This window comes from Rhipicephalus microplus, chromosome 1, assembly GCF_043290135.1.
Source record: "Rhipicephalus microplus isolate Deutch F79 chromosome 1, USDA_Rmic, whole genome shotgun sequence".
NCBI lineage: Eukaryota > Metazoa > Arthropoda > Arachnida > Ixodida > Ixodidae > Rhipicephalus > Rhipicephalus microplus.
In genome coordinates, this window is record NC_134700.1 from 90,288,331 (window position 1) to 90,306,528 (window position 18,198).

The 18,198-nt window shown below is 45.1% G+C and overlaps 1 protein-coding gene across 1 annotated transcript in view; it reads right to left on the reverse strand.

Moving 5' to 3' along the window:
• Mct1 (Monocarboxylate transporter 1) overlaps positions 1–7,584 on the reverse strand; it is a 217,333-nt gene extending 209,749 nt beyond the window's left edge. Inside the window, exon 1 of the mRNA XM_075884456.1 lies at positions 7,436–7,584. The gene's annotated coding sequence lies outside the window, so the exon portion shown is untranslated. The remainder of the gene's footprint in view (positions 1–7,435) is intronic.
• Between the last annotated feature and the right edge of the window lie 10,614 nt (positions 7,585–18,198).

An 18,198-nucleotide genomic window follows, 5' to 3' on the forward strand; every position in this document is an offset into this window, starting at 1 on the left:
TTATTTATTTATTTATTTATTTATTTATTTATTTATTTACCGCTACACAACATTTCCAAGGCAAAATTTTCGGAGCGCTCTACTATGGTGTCCCTGTGGTGGTTTTGCAACAAATATTATTAATATTAATAGTTCAAGGAATCTGGCCTTCCTATAACTGGCGAAGCGAAGGTTCATATCTTGGGAGGAGCGTAGCTTGTAGGGAAGAGTGTTTCAGTTTCTTTAGGGTGAAGTCTGTCGAAGGAGAAGCATGCAGTATATTGTAGGGGATTTCTCTGATCAGGCACTGGTTGTATCAAGGCTGAAACGGGGCCTGTAGGAAAAAATGTTTTCACTCCGCTTTGACGGAAAACTGCAACGGCATGCAGCTTGCCCTAAGGCACTTCTTCTTCGTCTGTCCTAGATGTCCCATTTCAGTTCCCTACTGTATATCTTGAAGGGTGTTTCAGATGCGCTAACGTCGGCTATTTGTTGGTCGGACTGCTTTATTGATTTTCTTTTTAGAAGCGAAGCTCCGAGGCGCTAACGATGTCTGTTGATGCCGTTGTAGCTTTCCATTGGACCGAAACACAGGTGTTGCACATATCGTGCGTAATATTAAGGGGAACTTAACAGGCAATATTGCCAGAGGAAGCATAGGGGTTGTTATCAGACGTAATTGTAACGTAAGTGAAAACTAGAAAGAAAAGTAGACAAAAACACAACTTGCCCCCGGCCGAATCCTAACCTGCGACCCGCAAATAACGCGTCCGATGCTCTACCACTGAGCTATGGTGGCCGTCACTCCTTCCCTCGTCTACAGTATAGGGTAAATATGTGAATTCCACGACACGTATTATGAAACACCAAAGAGCCCCAAAAAACAAAAAAGTTTTTCGCACGCGCCGTAATGGCAGCAGGTGGCGATAACTGACGCTTGCACGTTCAAATGCACATATGTACTTTATAAAGTGACCGGGTGGTGGGGGGGGGGGGGGGGGGGATGACAGCTACCGCGTGTACCTGAATGGTAGTACAGGGAGGAAGCAACAAAAAGGGGAGAAAGCAGGGAGGGTAACCAAAAAGACATCCGGTTGGCTACCCTACACTGGGGGATTAACCAAGGAGACAAGAAAGACGAAAAAGAGAGAAGAGAGGGAAAAGAAAAAAAGGTGTGGGGCAGGGACTGACAGTAATTTCACTGCAGCGTGTAGAACTCTACCGCATGTCAGAGGCGTTCACACAAGCCTGTCTTTCTCAGGAAACGCAGCAGGGCTTTCACTGCCTTGTGGGCTGTCGAGGCATGTGTACGTTGCTGTAATAGCACCTGCACAGAAAGAGGCCGATCATCCAGTCGCCGCATTGCGTTGGCAAGTACTTGTCTCTCTGAGGCAAATCGAGGACAATGACACAGCAGGTGTTCGATATTTTCGTCGGTGCCGCAAACATCGCACGCCGCGCTGTCAGTAATTCTGATTAACGTGGTATAAGTTTTCGTGAAAGCAACTCCCAGCCAAAGGCGATACAGAAGCGAAGCTTCACGTCGATGTAGGCCGGGTGGAGGCCGGAGTTGTAGTGAAGGGTCGAGCTCGTGCAGTCGTGTACGTCGTATGCTTGGTGTGTTCCACTCAGTCAGTGTGAGACTGCGGGCCAGTTGACGAATCTGCCTCGCCGCATCCGCTCTTGAAAGCGGTATCGGAACGCTGTTCGCTTCTTTATGTGACGTGCGAGCAGCATGATCTGCAGAATCATTGCCGCCTAAACCACTATGCCCAGGTAACCACTGAAAGACGATGTCATGGCCTTTTTGTATTAACAAGTGGTGAAGTTTCACGGTTTGGTAGGCCAACTGGTCGTGGCATCCGCGTCGGAGAACTGATATCAGGCACTGTAATGCTGGTTTTGAGTCAGAAAACACAGCCCATTTACCTGGTCTTTCTTCTGAATTGATGTGTTCCAGTGCATTGCGCAGAGCCTCGAGTTCTGCCGTCGTAGAACTTGTCACATGTGAAGTCTTAAAACACCGAGTTACCCCTTGTGATGGTATAACCACTGCTCCACCTGAACTATACGGCGTAGTAGAGCCATCCGTGTAAATGTGCACGTGCTTACTGTAGTTTTCTTCCAGTAGGAATAGACTCAGTTGTTTCAGGCCATGTGTCGGTGACTCAGCTTTTCTCCACATTCCTGGAATTGTTAAGTGAACTCGTGGCCAGCTCATGCTCCAAGGAGGAAGCAGTGGCTTTGATTCAGTTCCGTACGCCTCAGTAAATGATGGACGATACTTGCCGACAGTGGCCCCGTATGTCGTGCGGGGCCTTTCAGCAGCGAGGTTCGCCAGGTTGTAGGAAGGTGTCCTGGCATAATGCCTGAGGTGCATGCACATTGTCTCGGTAATAATATGCGTATTTATCGAGTGATCTTGAGCGATGGCAATGGTTTCAGCCGTTGAAGCACTGCGGGGTACTCCAAGGCATATCTTAAGTGCTTGGGCTTGAATGCTCTGAATTGCACGCAAGTTGGTCTTGCCGGTGTTAGACATTGCAGGTAAGCTGTACCGTAAGAATCTGATAAACAGCACTCTGTACAGTTGTAGCATGGATGGTATGGGCGCTCCCCAATTCTTTCCTGCAAGGAATTTGAACATGTGGCATGTTGCGATCAGCCGCTTCTTCACATAGTTCACGTGTGGAGTCCACGACAGGTTTCTATCTATTATGACTCCCAAGAACCTGTGGCTTCTGCTGAACGATATGTATTCTTCGTTAATCGATATACTGTAAGCAGACATTGGTTTCCGCGTGAACGCTACCACTGCACATTTTGCGCAGGACACCTCGAGGCCTTGTTTACGAAGGTAGCATGACGTCGTTGTAGCAGACTTATGAAGGCGGGCGCGAAGCTGAGGCCTTGTCACACCTGGTGTCCAAATGCAGATGTCATCAGCGTAGACAGAACGTTCTACAGTGCTAGGTAGGTGCTCGACTAGTCCAATAAGAGTTAGATTGAAAAGTGTAGGGCTTAGCACTCTTCCCTGAGAAACTCCTCGCCTGCTGTAATAATGAGGTGTTGGGCCATTCACTGTCACCACGTAGAATGATCTCAGCTGTAAGTAGCTGTACACCCACATATATATCTTGCCACCAAGACCTACTGTTTCCAAAGCACTAAGGATGGCTTCATGGGTGACATTGTCGTAAGCGCCCTTAACGTCTAGAAACAGGGCGGCGCACAGTCTCTTACAGGCTTTCTGGTGTTGAACATATGTCACCAGATCAACAACGTTGTCGATTGACGAATGGCCGCGCCTGAATCCGGTCATGGATACTGGATAGATTTCGTAGTGCTCTAAATACCACTCCATTCGTGTTGGAATCATTCCTTCCACCGTTTTTCCCACACAACTGGCAAGTGCGATATGGCGCTATGAGGCAATATCCAAAGGAGATTTACCAGCCTTTAGAAGTGGAATGAGGCGACTTGACTTCCATGCATGGGGAACAGTACCAGTCTGCCAGGAGTCGTTGTATAGGCGTAAGACTGCATTCCGAGCTTCGTCTCCAAGATTACAAAGGGCACGATAGGTAATGCCGTCAGGACCGGGTGCTGAAGAACGTCTGCACAGAGCCAGTGCCGCCTCTAGCTCATCCATAGAAAACTGGCATTCCATACGGGGATCACGTGAGGGCGGTGGGTTGTCAAATGTTCCCGTTCTTGATACTGTGAAATTGGAATCACCGGCAATTCTTCTACAGAAAGATTCTGCGACGTCAATCTCTCTGCATCGAAGGTGAAGTGCCAGAAGTGTAAACGGGTGTCGCTGACCCAAGATTGTGCTAGGACCCCGGACAGTTCGCCATATCAGTGATAGGGGCTTTCGTGGAACGAACGACTCGCAAAAGGATGTCCAACGTCGCCTAGCCAGTTTATCCATGTGCCGCTGCATTTTCTTTTGAATGCGTCTAACCAGCCTCAAATCATCCATGCACTTTGTCCGTCGGTACCTTCGTTCTGCACGACGGCGTATTGCGCGAAGTTTCTCAAGCTCGATGTCGAAATCGGTGCGCTTGTGACTAGTCAAATGTGTATGCGTGGTATTCTGCAGGACATCCTTTATCGAGTCTTCTAGGTTATATGATGAGCCGTCGGTACAGCAGTCTTCCATTAACATTTTGAATTTCGGCCAATCGGTGTACTTGAGGCCTCTTGAGGACTTGGAGCTGGTGAAACCTTCTGTACACAGGTAAGTTGGTATATGGTCGCTGCCCCGCGTTTCCAGATCCGAAAACCAGTGCACTTTCCTGGTAAGCGAGCGAGAAACCAATGTAAGGTCCAGGCAGCTGCTATAGGCTGATCCGCGTAAGTATGTAGGGCTTCCATCGTTACAAACGCAGAGTTATTCGAAGGTGGCAGGTTCGTATCCTGCCTGTGGCAAGTTCTCTTTTTATTTATTTTTTTCTCACATTCACACTAAATTTACTTCTAATAACATCTCATACACTTTCTCTGGCTTTATCGTCTGTTAGGTTTTCCCTAATATTGTGTCTAAAAAAGAAATCGATTCCTTAAGTTAACGCCTTCCTTCATTTATAGAGTGTTCATAGCACACATATTGTTCAAAGATGGACCGTACTCTGTTGCCCCGCCGCGGTGGTCTAGTGGCTAAGGTACTCGGCTGCTGACCCGCAGGTCGCGGGTTCAAATCCCGGCCGCCGTGGCTGCATTTCTGATGGAGGCGGAAATGTCGTAGGCCCATGTGCTCAGATTTGGGTGCACGTTAAAGAACCCCAGGTGGTCAAAATTTCCGGAGCCCTCCACTACGGCGTCTCTCATAATCATATGGTAGTTTTGGGACGTTAAACCCCACAAATTAATCAAACCGTACTCTGTGCGTACATCGGTCCGTCCGACCATTCATGCATCTGTCCGCCCATCCGTGCATATATCCGTCCGTGCGTCCATCTGTCTGTCCTTGATACTAGTCGGCGACTTCAACGTAGACATTATAGACCTCCTAGTACATAACTTCGCTCCATCATCAGCATTCACCTCGTGAATCGGCTGCCAATTTCTGTGGACTGGTGGCGAGCAGGGAGATTTACCCAATTTATTTGTCACAGTTTTTATGATAAACCGCGACCAAATGACACATCGTGACTATACGCGGCACACCGTGACATGAGATGTCGACGTCGCAAAGCTCGTTGCTTGAGTTTAAGATAAAAGTTCATGGAACGTGTGACATCATTCGGGAAGCCCACACAGGCGAAATGCTAGCACGCGGAGTCTGTAGAGGTGCAAAAAATATGTTTGCTACTGTTTCATACTGCAACTCGTTCCGTAGTATATTCATATGCCGATAGGCCTGGTTGCAGAATGTACCCACACCAGATGAAAGCACGTGGGGCGGCTTTGTTTCCTCGGACTACCGAGAGATCTCTAAGTATGCGTTTTTGTTTATTAAGGCTAAAGCCTTAGATGCCTAACCGAACGCGATATCTGAACGTCAGCGTCCCAACCGTCTGGGACGAGTGATGCACAAAACCACCACGTGATGGCGTCACTCGATAACGTCACAGATTGCCAGTTTTGTGACGTCATTATGGTGTCAACCAGCATGTGTTTGTGATGTCACGTGACATTAGGTCACGTGATGACGCCATCAAATGACATCTCAGCTTGATCGATGGTGGTCCGATCACAGAGACAATGCAACGCCAGCTGAGGTGTCTGTAATCGTGGAGGCCGAGCAAAATCACGTTAAGTGCAGAAATCTTCCAGGGGGCTGCGGGGTCTTATCAGCATATTTACCGAGAACAAGATGTCTTTCGCCGTCGAGTAGTCTCAAAAGAATGCATGAAGAACCCTGTCACATCTTTGTATCGAGGTAACTATCTATGCTAAAGTGTCTCAATATTTATGGCATTGGGGCCGCACCTTATACTACGAAAGGGCTAACATGACGACGCTAAGCAATTATGCGCCACAAACATTGCAATGTATATATCTTCTGTTTACTTCTGTTGGATCTTTTTTACCGCGGATTCATGTTAACTACGCCTGCCACCCTTCCTTCTGCGATACAGTAACTGCTGCAAACCAGTAATTTCATACTGGTTCAAGGAAACCCCGGCTGATGAAGTTGTTCTTCACATCATTTTTACAAAGCAAAAAAACAGCGGACATGAGAGGAGACACAACACTCTCCATCAACTGAAATGCTTGTGTTACAGCGTCTCTTTTCTTATTCAGTTCTTTCCGCACTATACATATAAACGTATACTAACTAGCTCGCATTTGGACGCTTATGTTGCCTCTTGATGTCATTTACAATCTACGAAATCAAGCTATATGTACGACAGGTTGCAAACAGACATGCTCGTGTCTATTTAATTGCAGTACCATTGAGCTAAGGTAAACACGGTGTTGCTTGGGCTGGTTTCAGCCGATTGTAAAACTGCACTTGAGTCGTTCTCATTCATTCTCATGCTGATTTCGGTTGCCTGTATTGGATACATTGACCTTTCTTTCGCATTTGAACGACATGGACTGGTCTTCACCGTATGCCAACGAAAGTGTTTCGCATCAATGTTAAGGAGGGGTCAGTGACGTCATCTGCATGTGCAATAATTCGGAAATTTAATATGAACGCTACACTACAGATCAGTGGAAGCATACCTGGGGGCCGAACTACGGCGCCAGTGGTAGGTATGTGTTATGCATGTAGCTTCATCCTTTGGTTGTAATCGATGTTCTGACAAAAGAAGGCCTGCCATCCGCTCTTGCACATTTATTAGTTCGTTTCACTGCCCTTGACCTGACTAGCGCCAGCGATGGGAAATAAAACACCGTACACCACATGAATATCCCAACGAATGGTCGTAGCCGATACCGTCCCGTGCTCCGATGTAAGCGTGCATACATAACCCGGGCTATCAGAGCGCACCGCAGTATTGATCAGTGCCACCTTCGATATTCACTTGTCTTGGTCCGCACACGGGTGGGCAGCCTTTGTTCCTTAAACAAGATTTTTTGGGAGTAGGATCCAAATTCTGCAACTATGTGCGCCAACAAAGTTGCAGAACTTCAATTAGTCCTTCAGTGCACTTTGGATAGCGGGGCCGGAACATTGTTGCAATTGCCCATTGAGTTCAACTTCAGTCAAATAACAAGGAAAAGCATGTAATTATGAGTGACACCGCAAGCATTACGAAGTTCGTTTATGCCCAGTTCATTCATTCGTAGCAACGAAGCTGTCAAGGCACGTTGCAGTCGGCTTCCTCCAACTGCGGGGATGCTACGCAGAAAAACAACCTTCTCGTGCGCGTATGTCGCGGATGTTTTCGCTTTCCGTCGAAGAAACAACGCTTGAACCCGAAGGCTAAGAGAAGCGGGCTGCTTGAGAGGCTCCGCAGATAACAGAGGTACAGGAAGCCAGGTGTTGAGAGTGACTTACGCTGACGGAGTGACGACCAGCAGCCAGTGTTTCCGCCGTCGTGTCGCAAGGCTGTCGGGCCGATCAGCGCAGGCGATCAGCTGTCGCTGGCCGCGCTTCTCTGGGCAGCCAGCACCAACGAACGAGCGGGAGCTCTCTCTGCAATAGAGAAGAGCCGTTGAAAGAAGAGGAGTGAAGGAACGAACCGCCTGCCGTTTCTCTTTTCTTTTCTTTAGCCCTCCGCTGCGCATGTGCAGTAGTAAGCGATACGGTTCTCGCGAGATCTCGCGGTGAGAATCGACGAGGTGCGTCCCCCTCTCTTACCTCTTACGCCCTCCTCTCCCTCTCCTCCAGTCTCGCGCCGTTTCTCCATTGCAATTTTTTCGTGCGGCCTGCGTGTCGCGAGGCGCCCGATGCAGCAGACGGCTAGCAGACGACACTGGAATTTAGCCGGCATCTCGGTTCCTTTTTGCGCGCATTGCAAGTTATTGTGACAGAGAAGAATAGCGCGGGCACAGTGCAGACACTGCGCTCAAGTCTTCTATGGGACGTTTGCTATAAAAAGATGAAAACGAGTATAGAGTGTCATACCTGTGTACTACTGAAGAGCTAAATTAAAGCAACAAACCAAGCTCAAAAACAAAATTTTAAGTGTATCATGACCAGCAACTAATCTGAAAATATTAGGTTCTACTCGTTTTGGTGAAGTAAAACTCGCTGCATATATATTTACCCGTACGCATGCAGGTTAGCGATTCGGATAGCCGCGCCTCTCAGTACTCCCCAAAAGACAAGTAACTTGCTTCGTTCAACGTAGGAAGAGTTCTTCGAGGTTTAACAAGCTAGAATACGCAAACATGTACACCGCAGACATGGGTGATACCGGTCACCGAGTGTCCAGTGTATCAGTCAGAAAAATGGAGACAAGGATTATTTTTTAAAAATGTACTACTATGGTTCTTTTTGGGTAAACTGCCTCTTTAAACGCCACGTGTGTGAGCCGTGCACTTGGAATGTTTGCACTGAATGTCATACGAAGGAAACAACTACACGTAAGCGCTACGTTTCGACAGGCCTTTCGTGACACATTATGGTTGCGGCGACATTCTCTCTTCGAGTCACGATGGTTACAAAAAAAAAACGAACGAGAACGAGAAATACGGTGAGGACAATGTAGCACGCTCACCTATTCACAATACAGCTAAACATTGCTATATGTTACTCACAGATCATTCCAAAATGCTTGTTTTCTGACATAAACACTCATTCTGTCGAAACTCGGTTTTCCGTCGGTACCTCAGAGCCCATGTCCCTGCCTACGTGCCTCTACCAGGTGGTGCAATTTCAAAGCTATCAAAATAAGTGCTTATTCGTGACTTCATATTGTGTAAATGAAGATGCTTAGCATTGCGTCAATCAGTGTTTTTATTTTTCAGAACTGTAACAACTGTATTCAAGTTGAACGACTTCTTGTTCGCAGCATTGCCTAAAATAAATGTGCTGAACACGTCGGCATTATGGCTCAACCTAAGCAATCTGTTACCTCATCTTTTATGAAAAGTGAAACTTAAGAAATCTATGAGAATATATTTCCACAAACCTAGCATTTTGCGAACATGCGTAAAAACGTGTGTTCCCTTCATGTTTTCTTTAATCACTAAACAAGTTCATCAATTCAAGAAAAATTAACAATGTCAACAAAAACATCCGGTGTATCTGCATAACAAAAGTGCAATTCCCAACCCTCCCGATGTGTTCAACCGTGGTTGTATGGTTCGCCACCAGCTCGCAGAATTGCGCCATTCGGGCTCATGTCAGTCCTTTATAAACGCACAAGGTACATCCTTACAAGGACATTTCAGATATTAAAGTGAGAGCATTGAGGAGCTCATTCCACCAGAATTCCGGTATCGTCATCAGCGTCGTTGATTGGGAGTGGAAAATCATCATCTTGACCATGACCGAAAAATTGATAGTGATACAGATAAAATTATTATTAAAAATTTCTGGGTGCAGCAGGTGTTCCACCACACAGTCATGCGTCTTTTCTTTTCTTGATGCGTGGCTTCAAAATAGAGTGAAAATAACTTCCTTCCCCTACTTGTAAATACCGTGAAAATAACTTGCATACTTTACAAACACAGTTGGCGGTGATTTCAACGTTCCTTCAGTTATATGGGATACTGATTTTCCTGTACCAACTTCAAATGCAGCGAAACGTTTAGTCGATATAGTCCTTTTTCATGATTTAACTCAGCTAGTTAAGCAACTAACCTGCGTACAAAATGCTACTGCTACAACTCTGGATCTTTTTTTCGTTAGCAACAGTATGCTGCGTCGTGTGGCCGACACCAATGTGCTTGATGGAATATCCGATCACATATTGGTTTGCATGTGCATTAATCTTAATGACGTTCCAAAAGGCAAGAGGGAAGAATGCGTGGTGTCTGTCTTCTCGCGCGCAATAGACGTAGAAATACTGGACACATTAGACTTACATTTTTCTCGATTCACTTTACTTTCTGAATGTAGCACTTGTACTGTTAACAACCTTTGGTGTTTGATTGATATGTGGGGTTTGACGTCCCAAAAACACCATATGGTTATGAGAGACGCCGTAGTGGAGGGCTCCGGAAATTTCGACCACCTGGGGTTCTTTACCATGCACCCAAATCTGAGCGAACGGGCCTACAACATTTCCGCCTCCATCGGAAATGCAGCCGCCGCAGCCGGGATTCGAACCCGCGACCTGCGGAACCTTTGGTGTTTATTCAAAAACCTTGTGTTGCAGTGCGTTCATGACTTCGTGCCAGAAAAAGTGAAAATAATAATAAAAAAATGTTAGCCCATGGAGTACTATGCCAGTTGTTCGTTTGGGGCGAAAGGCAAACAGGATCAGAAAACAGCATCTTCAGAACTCCACTCCGTCGACCATGCTTAAACTTAGTAACATGCGCAAAGAATTAAAAGACAGTATCAAGGAAGGAAAATATCAGTACTATAACGTCACTTCAGAAACATTCTTTCTGTCATCACCATCGAAATATTGGCAGCATTTTGCCCCAAACAAGAAGCGTTTTCATAATATATGTGTAAATGGGACCACCGTAACTAATAAAGAAACTATTGCAGCATCGTTTAACACGTTTTTTTTTTGTTCAGTCTTTACTGATGACGATGGGAGAAGGCCATGTTCAAAAACGCTTCATGATATCCCACCAATAACTGACCTTGAAATATCTGAGGAAGGAATCATGTCTGCTTCTTAACGTATATCCCAAAAAGACGCCTGGTATCGATAGCATACCTAACGCGTTCCTTGTGAGGTATGCTGAATGGTGCTCGAAGTTTTTGTGCATCATTTTTAAGAAGTCACTGTCACAGCGCGTGCTTCCAGATGACTGGAAATTCGGGAAAATTATCCCTATACCCAAATCACCTAACACTTCTCTCGTCTCCACCTATAGACCGATTTTCCTGCTTTGCTCATGTGCGAAGGTATTAGAACAAATTATATTCAAGCATCTCTCAGTTTTTCTCGAGGAAAATAATTTAATCAATGACCGACAACACGGCCTTCGAAAAGAATTCTCAACCATCACACAACTGTTGGAAACCGTTCATGACATTGCAGCTATTCTAGATAGGCAAGGCCAGATTGACATGATTTTCCTAGACTTCGAAAAAGTATTTGATCGCGTGTCGCATCCAATACTTCTCGCGAAACTTAAACCTATACTAAAAAACCATACATTTACTTCATGGATTGAGGCCTACCTTTCTTTTCGAAATCAAATAGTTTCCATAGATAACGTCCAGTCTGATTCACGACCGGTGAAATCGGGAATCCCTCAGGGCTCTGTGCTTGGGCCACTTCTTTTTTTAATTTTGATAGATGACATTACCAATGATATCCCGGTTTCTATTAAGTTATTTGCAGATGATTGCATTCTTTATCAGGAAATACGTAGTGCAGACGACCAGGTTCTTTTAAACGCAGCGTTAACAAAAATATCTTCTTGGTGTGCAATGTGGCAAATGAAGATTAACGAAAAGAAAATGGTAGCTATGACCGTTACGCGCAAGCGGCTTCCTTTGAAACACTCATATTCCATCAATGGTCAAAAATTATTGTTTGTTAACACTTATAAATATTTGGAGGTCGTATTAAGTGCAGATTTTAGATTGAATGAGCATGTTGCCTACATATAAAAGAAAGCTTTACAGAAATTAGCATTTCTAAGACGTTCTTTGCGCAAATCTACCCCAAAATAAAATAATTGCGTATAAAACTTTTATCCGTCCAATCCTCGAGTACTCGTCTGTGGCTTGGGACCCTCATATCCAAGTAAATATTAAAACACTTGAAATGATTCAAAGAAAAGCAATCCAATTTGTATATAATCGCTACAGTGCTCTTACGTCACCCAGTGAAATGTTAAAGAAAGCTGACTTGGATACATTGCAGGCCAGACGGCAACACGATCTATTGAAGTACATGTTTCTACTTTACCACGACAAGCTACGCATAGACAAGCACGCGTAAATAAAAACGGTTCACCGCCGATCAACTTGTTCCGAGCATCCAAAAAAACTGAAGGAATATTTTTGTCAAACAAAAACTTTTAAAACTCATTTTTTCCGCGCACTGTCACTAATTGGAATGCTCTTTCTGCTGATCTGGTGAACTGCGAAACCGTTCAGTCGTTCATGGAAAAACTTGAACACCAGCAACCCACTTAACTTTGATCTTTCTTTGCGCTTCGCCCTATAATATTCCACCGCGCATTCTGAACAGGCTTCCATTTATGTTCCACTTTGTATATCACTTTTTTCATATGAATGCGTTGTATTTTTGAAATGTTGCCGATTTTTGAACCGTTATATGATGTTTGTTTCCTAGTTTTGTATGAGCAGATGTTTATATTCATGGTTTTTTTGTACGTGTATGCGTAATCACTACAATTGTGTAAGTATTGACGTTTTACTTTGATGCACTAGTTCTTGATGGTGTAGCTCTACGTGACGTGTTTCCTTTCCTGTTGTATCTTCTTATTAGTTTCCTTTTTTGTATCACCCACCCCTGCCTAAGGCCTCATGTGTGAGGCTGGCAGTACTTATGAAATAAAATAAATAAATAAACACACTTCTTCTGTATACATGCTTCGCAATGCAACATGTAACGTTGCAAACACATTGCGTGGCACAAGTATTTCTTCAAGACCATGCAGCGGGTCTATAGCAAGTTCGGAAAACATTTCACGCGCATCATTGCAAATGATTTAAAGAATAATACCCCTTCCACAAAATTCACCCATATACGGATGCTTCACTAGCACAAGGCACTTTCAACTTTATCGATTACATTTTAATAATCCCCAATCTAGACCGATTGAGTAGCATGGTACACTAAAAGGTATGCCCTAAGGGTTTGAAGTATGCACTATGGACAGGATGTCACTATCGCGTTCAACCCTCAAGGGCGAAGCTTTAGAATCCTTCAAATATTATTCGATATTTTGGAAACAAAATGTGCAATGGTCGCGTGAGTAAAACGTGAGCCACTGAACGAACCACACGGATCCAGCTAGAAGGAACGCGCTTAACGACCTGCCCTCGTGCTATAGCAGTGGCGCTGCTGTGGTGGCGGATCCATCCAACCATCCATCCGGAGAACCACGTTCTTCACGCTGGTTTACAAACCTTTTTGCAGTGAAAGCTGTTATCAAGATCACAACAACGTTCGCGTAAGCCGTAGTTGTTGACAGCCACCGCTGACGGTGTCCGTAATCACTATCACCCGAAATAAGAAAAATTAAGTATATAAAACAGCAAGGACACAGTAGGATATGAACCCGGGTCTCCTGCGCGCAAGTCCAGCAGTCTACCACTAAGCCATGCTGGTGCTTGAAAATCTCTGGCAAATTGGCCTTAGGCAGGCTTGATGTTGGCGAAAAATTAGCGTTATTCTCAGTAATAAAGCCTTTCAGAACAGCGAAGAAACAACCAGGCGTCCCAAAATGAGAAATGTATTACGAGAAGGTCGTCGAATGCTCCAACCCATTAGAAAAGCTTGTTCTCGATCTTGTTTACCAATTGCTCGTGGCGCATACCCACTGTGGGGATTGTCCAATAATTGAGTGGGTTTATAAAACAGTATACAGTTTATAAGTTGGCTAATAGATAGCCATGCGTGTACATGTCCTTGGGGATAATATAACTATGGCATTAGTGGTTTTCACAACATATTCACGGAGTGATTGACGATGAGTGAGCCGAAGCGTCCATCCGTCCGTCCACGTGTCCATCTGGCCGAGCATTTGTTTGTTCGCCCATCTGTTCCTCCATCCATGCATCCTTCCGTCCGTACATGCGTCCCTCCGCCTGTCTGTACGTCCGTGCTTCCATCCATGCTTCCGTTTGTCGGTCCAGGCGTCCGTCCATCTATACTTCCATCGATCCGTGCGTCCGTCTATGCTTTCATCCATCCGTCCGTCTGTCTGTCTATGAATTCGTCCATGCTTCCGTCCATGCGTCCATGCCTCTATTCGTTCGTCCGTCTGTCCGGACGCACGAACGCATCGCCCCACTCTTCATTATTCAGTCCGTAGATATGCTGTGATTGTTTAGCGCCGCACCTCCTGAAAGGGTCATATTTCGCTCTTGATGTCATGGTGAAAAAAAATTTGGGAACGGGGAGGGAGGGGGGGACAGGGGCTCGATGTGCTACCCTTTAGCAACGCCACTGCTGAGAGGTCGTAGCTTTATTCCCAAATCATTGGCAACAACGGAGCTTTTTCTTCACGTTTTCCTTTGTCATACACTGGAGCACATTTTTGCACCATTACTTCCCTGACGGAATTGATGTCAGCGAAGTCATTGGGGACCGCAGCATAGAGAGGAAAAATAGCTTTTATCGATTTAGAGCCCCATTGGCAAGCGCCACTCCACATGCCCGCTGAATCAGACGACACTGCTCCTGCGGCTCTGAGCTGAAGACTGTTGAAAGAAAGGGCACTGCTCAATAAATCAGTAGGCGAGAAAACATTCTTTAGGAACCACGCTGCTTGTTGGGGCTTTGTTAATGGTGCCTCGACAAGGAATTCGGGTGTTCACGGCGTTCACACACATTTACAGCAGTTCCAAAAAGTATTATGGCAGCCGCACAAGATCGTGATCTCACTCATGAGTCGACTCAGTCGGCCCGCTTCCGACTTACATCGAGCCTTGAGTCTGAGTGAGTACGGGTGAGTGATATTTTCGTGAGTTTGAGTCCGAGCGAGACGCGCCGAAGAAAATTTTGAGGAGAGTGGGTTCAAGGGAGGCCAACACAGAAAAATTTCGGGGAGTCTAAGGCCAAGTGAGTGCAAAAGGCAATATATATTTCTTGGATAAATCTGAGTGAGTTCCACTCTTGTTTGATGAAGTATGTCCCTAACTATTCAACTTCAGCATTACTACAAGCCTTACCTATATTCACGTTTGCACTCATGTCTAATCACGTGTATTTTAAAGGGGTATCCTGCGTACGCAATTCGAATATCTGTTGCGTTAACTACGCAAAGCAGTTCAATGACCATCTCCCCCCCCCCCCCCAACTGTTCCAGGGAAGTTCTTTATAGATACATCTTACGTAGTCATCTCTTTCAACAAAAATGTCCTTACTGGTTCACAACCACTCATAACTTGTATTCGACGGTACTAAATGAAAAGGTGCCAAGCAAAGCACCGGTTACGTGAGATATTGGTGTTAAAAAATATTGACATCATTGCTGAAGAAACCAAAGCTAGGCTAATTGACTAGTGAATCTACTCACTCGAACTCACTCAGACTCAGCTCTAACTGTGAGCCTGAGTCGGAAGTGTCCGCGAGAGCATTATTTTGGTGAGTTTGAGTCCGAGTGATTCTGGCTCAAGAAAATTCCGACGAGTACAAGACCAAGTGAGCCCGATTCGCGAAATGCACTTCATGAGTGAGCTTGAGGCAACTCCACGACTTTCGCCGACCTACGGGCAGCACCCAAGGAGACTTCGTTCAAACGCTCCCCTGTTGAGTTCTGCGCGTTGTATGAGACAACGCCCTTTGCGTGCGACAAGTGAATGTGTGATCTGGTTTTCCGAAAATGAACTTTGCAGGGATGCAAAAATAGAGGTTTATTATTAGGAAAACGTGTTTTTGCCGGCGTCTATATATCGCTGTACAGGGATGGGGAAGAGCACAAAAATATTTCAGAGGAGTCAGAAAAAAAATATAATTGTGACGAAGTGAAGCTGCTAAAACTATTTATAATTAAAAATAAGGCAAACCAAGTATTTTCTATGTGAAATAATCAATCATTAGAGCCTTCCCACAAGGCCGATTTCAGATAGATAATTTATTATACAGGACGACCCGATGATGTTCTGAATTTCCGCGCACAGGCCCTATGTTGCGCAATGTTAACGGTTCTTGGTAGATTATGTCCATTTCCCGTTCAAAAAAAATTGTATTTCATCGCGGTAAGTGGGGAATTCGAGTAGTGGGTGTTCCACTGTCTGTCACTGTGAAGCACAAACTACTGGGTAAATACTCCTTTGCCCTGTATCATGCCTCTACGGAAGATGCCCCCGCTATATATAAAACTCTTCTTCCTACAGCTGTCTATAGTACTCAGTAACAGCACAAATACAGAAGGGAACACAGAGAATGAGGAAATTAATAACAGGCTCTCACTATAAACTGAAGCTCTATCTAAACCAAAAGAAAGCAATATTAGGGAGAAGAAAAATGCAAGACAGAAGAAAGTTGGAGGAGACAATGGTGAGAAGGACTCAGATCAACAAAAAAACAATGACATATTAACCGTAGCTTGCTCTTCTGCTAATGTGCTTCTGCTAATAAGTCTGTTTGGTAATGCCACGCGCATTTATGAACTTTGTTTTGATCTGTTCGGGTTTCATCTACGAGAACTGTTACTAACGCCCGGATCAGACCTCGCCGTAAAGGTAGAGAAGCTTAGCGATAGTTCGATATTACTATGCTAAAATTGCGCACAGGACCCGGACAGTCAAGTTTATTTGAGACCTCACGTGGCTGCCAGTGACAACGCTGGGATCTTCAATAGCGTATGTTTAAATGCCGATGCCCTTTACCGCTTGGCAGATTACTCGACGGCCGGCGCTGCGTTAACTGCTATCAATAGTGTGCATTGCTTCTACTCTAACTTTTCATTTTGTACACAAGTACGGCCAAATAAAAAGTTCGGTCTTGGACATGCCAACCACTGCCTTCGTCTAGGCCATGACCTTGTGACAGAACACAACAGGGTTATCCAATAAGTGGCCCACGTGTTGCATGCGGCGTGCGAACGTTTCACCGTCAGCCCATTGCTTCACGAGTTATAAAAGGTTTAAGATTTCACTGAATGATACTCGCACTATTTTGCTGGTCTATTGCAATTAAGAGCACTTCGTACGGGAAGAGTTTACTAGAAGAGGTTCTAGTAGACTCTAGTACGTGTAAGTTAGAAAGGCTGGACTGGTCTCAAGAGAAAGAGGTCAGCTTGAGCTCGAGCGCTTTAGCTTCTTATACTCTGCACGGGGAATAAAGGAGAGAGGAAAAATAGAGTCAGGAGCAGCGATGCTTGCGAGAAAAATAAAGTTATCTGCATATACAAGAGCCACGTAACATAACGAACCGCTTCGCTAAAGTCAGCTGCCCTGTACACTTAGAAAATCTCAAGCATATATGTTTTCTGTGTTTGAGGCATACCACAAGTTATCATCGGTTGAAACGTAACAGTGTAAGAAAATTTCTCTGTTTGAGAATCGACATCCAAATTTCAATATATCCGGTTATCAGCACCGATATATTTCCCGAATCCTGATTCCAAGTCCTCTTCGGCTTTTCTGCATATGCGAGACATTGGAAATGTTTTCTCTTCGAATGGCAGCGTCAGTGGACATTTTTTTATTTTTGCCAATTTCCACTTCAACAATGTTTTGCTATCTGGGCCTTAGCGGCAATACATTTTGTGACTGCATCCCGCTAGCCCCAGTCACTTTGATAGCCGTGATACTGGACACCAAAACCATGGCCTAACATGGTTTCACAATGCCTCGGCGATCAGAGGCAAGATAGGCTCCCCGCACCTAATCAAGTTTTACATGGCATCAGTGATCGACTATGCTTTTATGACGTGGAGATGTTTGGTAATGACGGCATAGTGAAGTTATACGTTTAGTAACTTCTGTTTTTATGATGACGATATAGTGACTTCATAAATTTGGCTATTTCTGAAACAATGATGATGAGATATGGTGGCGTCATCACTTAATATTGTTTGCTTTGTTCGTGTTGACACCGATTGTCAATATTCGTGGCTTGCTCATTAAAGCTATAATAAAAATAAAAAAGTCGCAGTTTCGCTGCAATCGCTGCGCAATGAATGCCATAACGACAAACTGGAAAGTCATGCTAATACCGGCAAGCAGCTTGCAGGGCGCTGCTCTAGCACAAATGACGTACGAAACAAACACACACGACACCCACAAACTAACAAAGTTCAAAGCTTGACTCTTAAAGCACGCTGCTCAAACACAATGAAGGACACATGGAAGGTACGCACGGGTATACACCGGACTATCCACTGCCGACCCAGAGTGTCCGTGTCATTTTTCTCGCAACGCGATGGGAGAGGAGCTTGAGCTTTGCCTTCATACGTAATCGGAGCCCGTTCGCACCGCCTTCTTAATCACTGGGCCGGCTTCGCTTTTCGGTCAACTTATCAGCCGTGCCGCAAGGA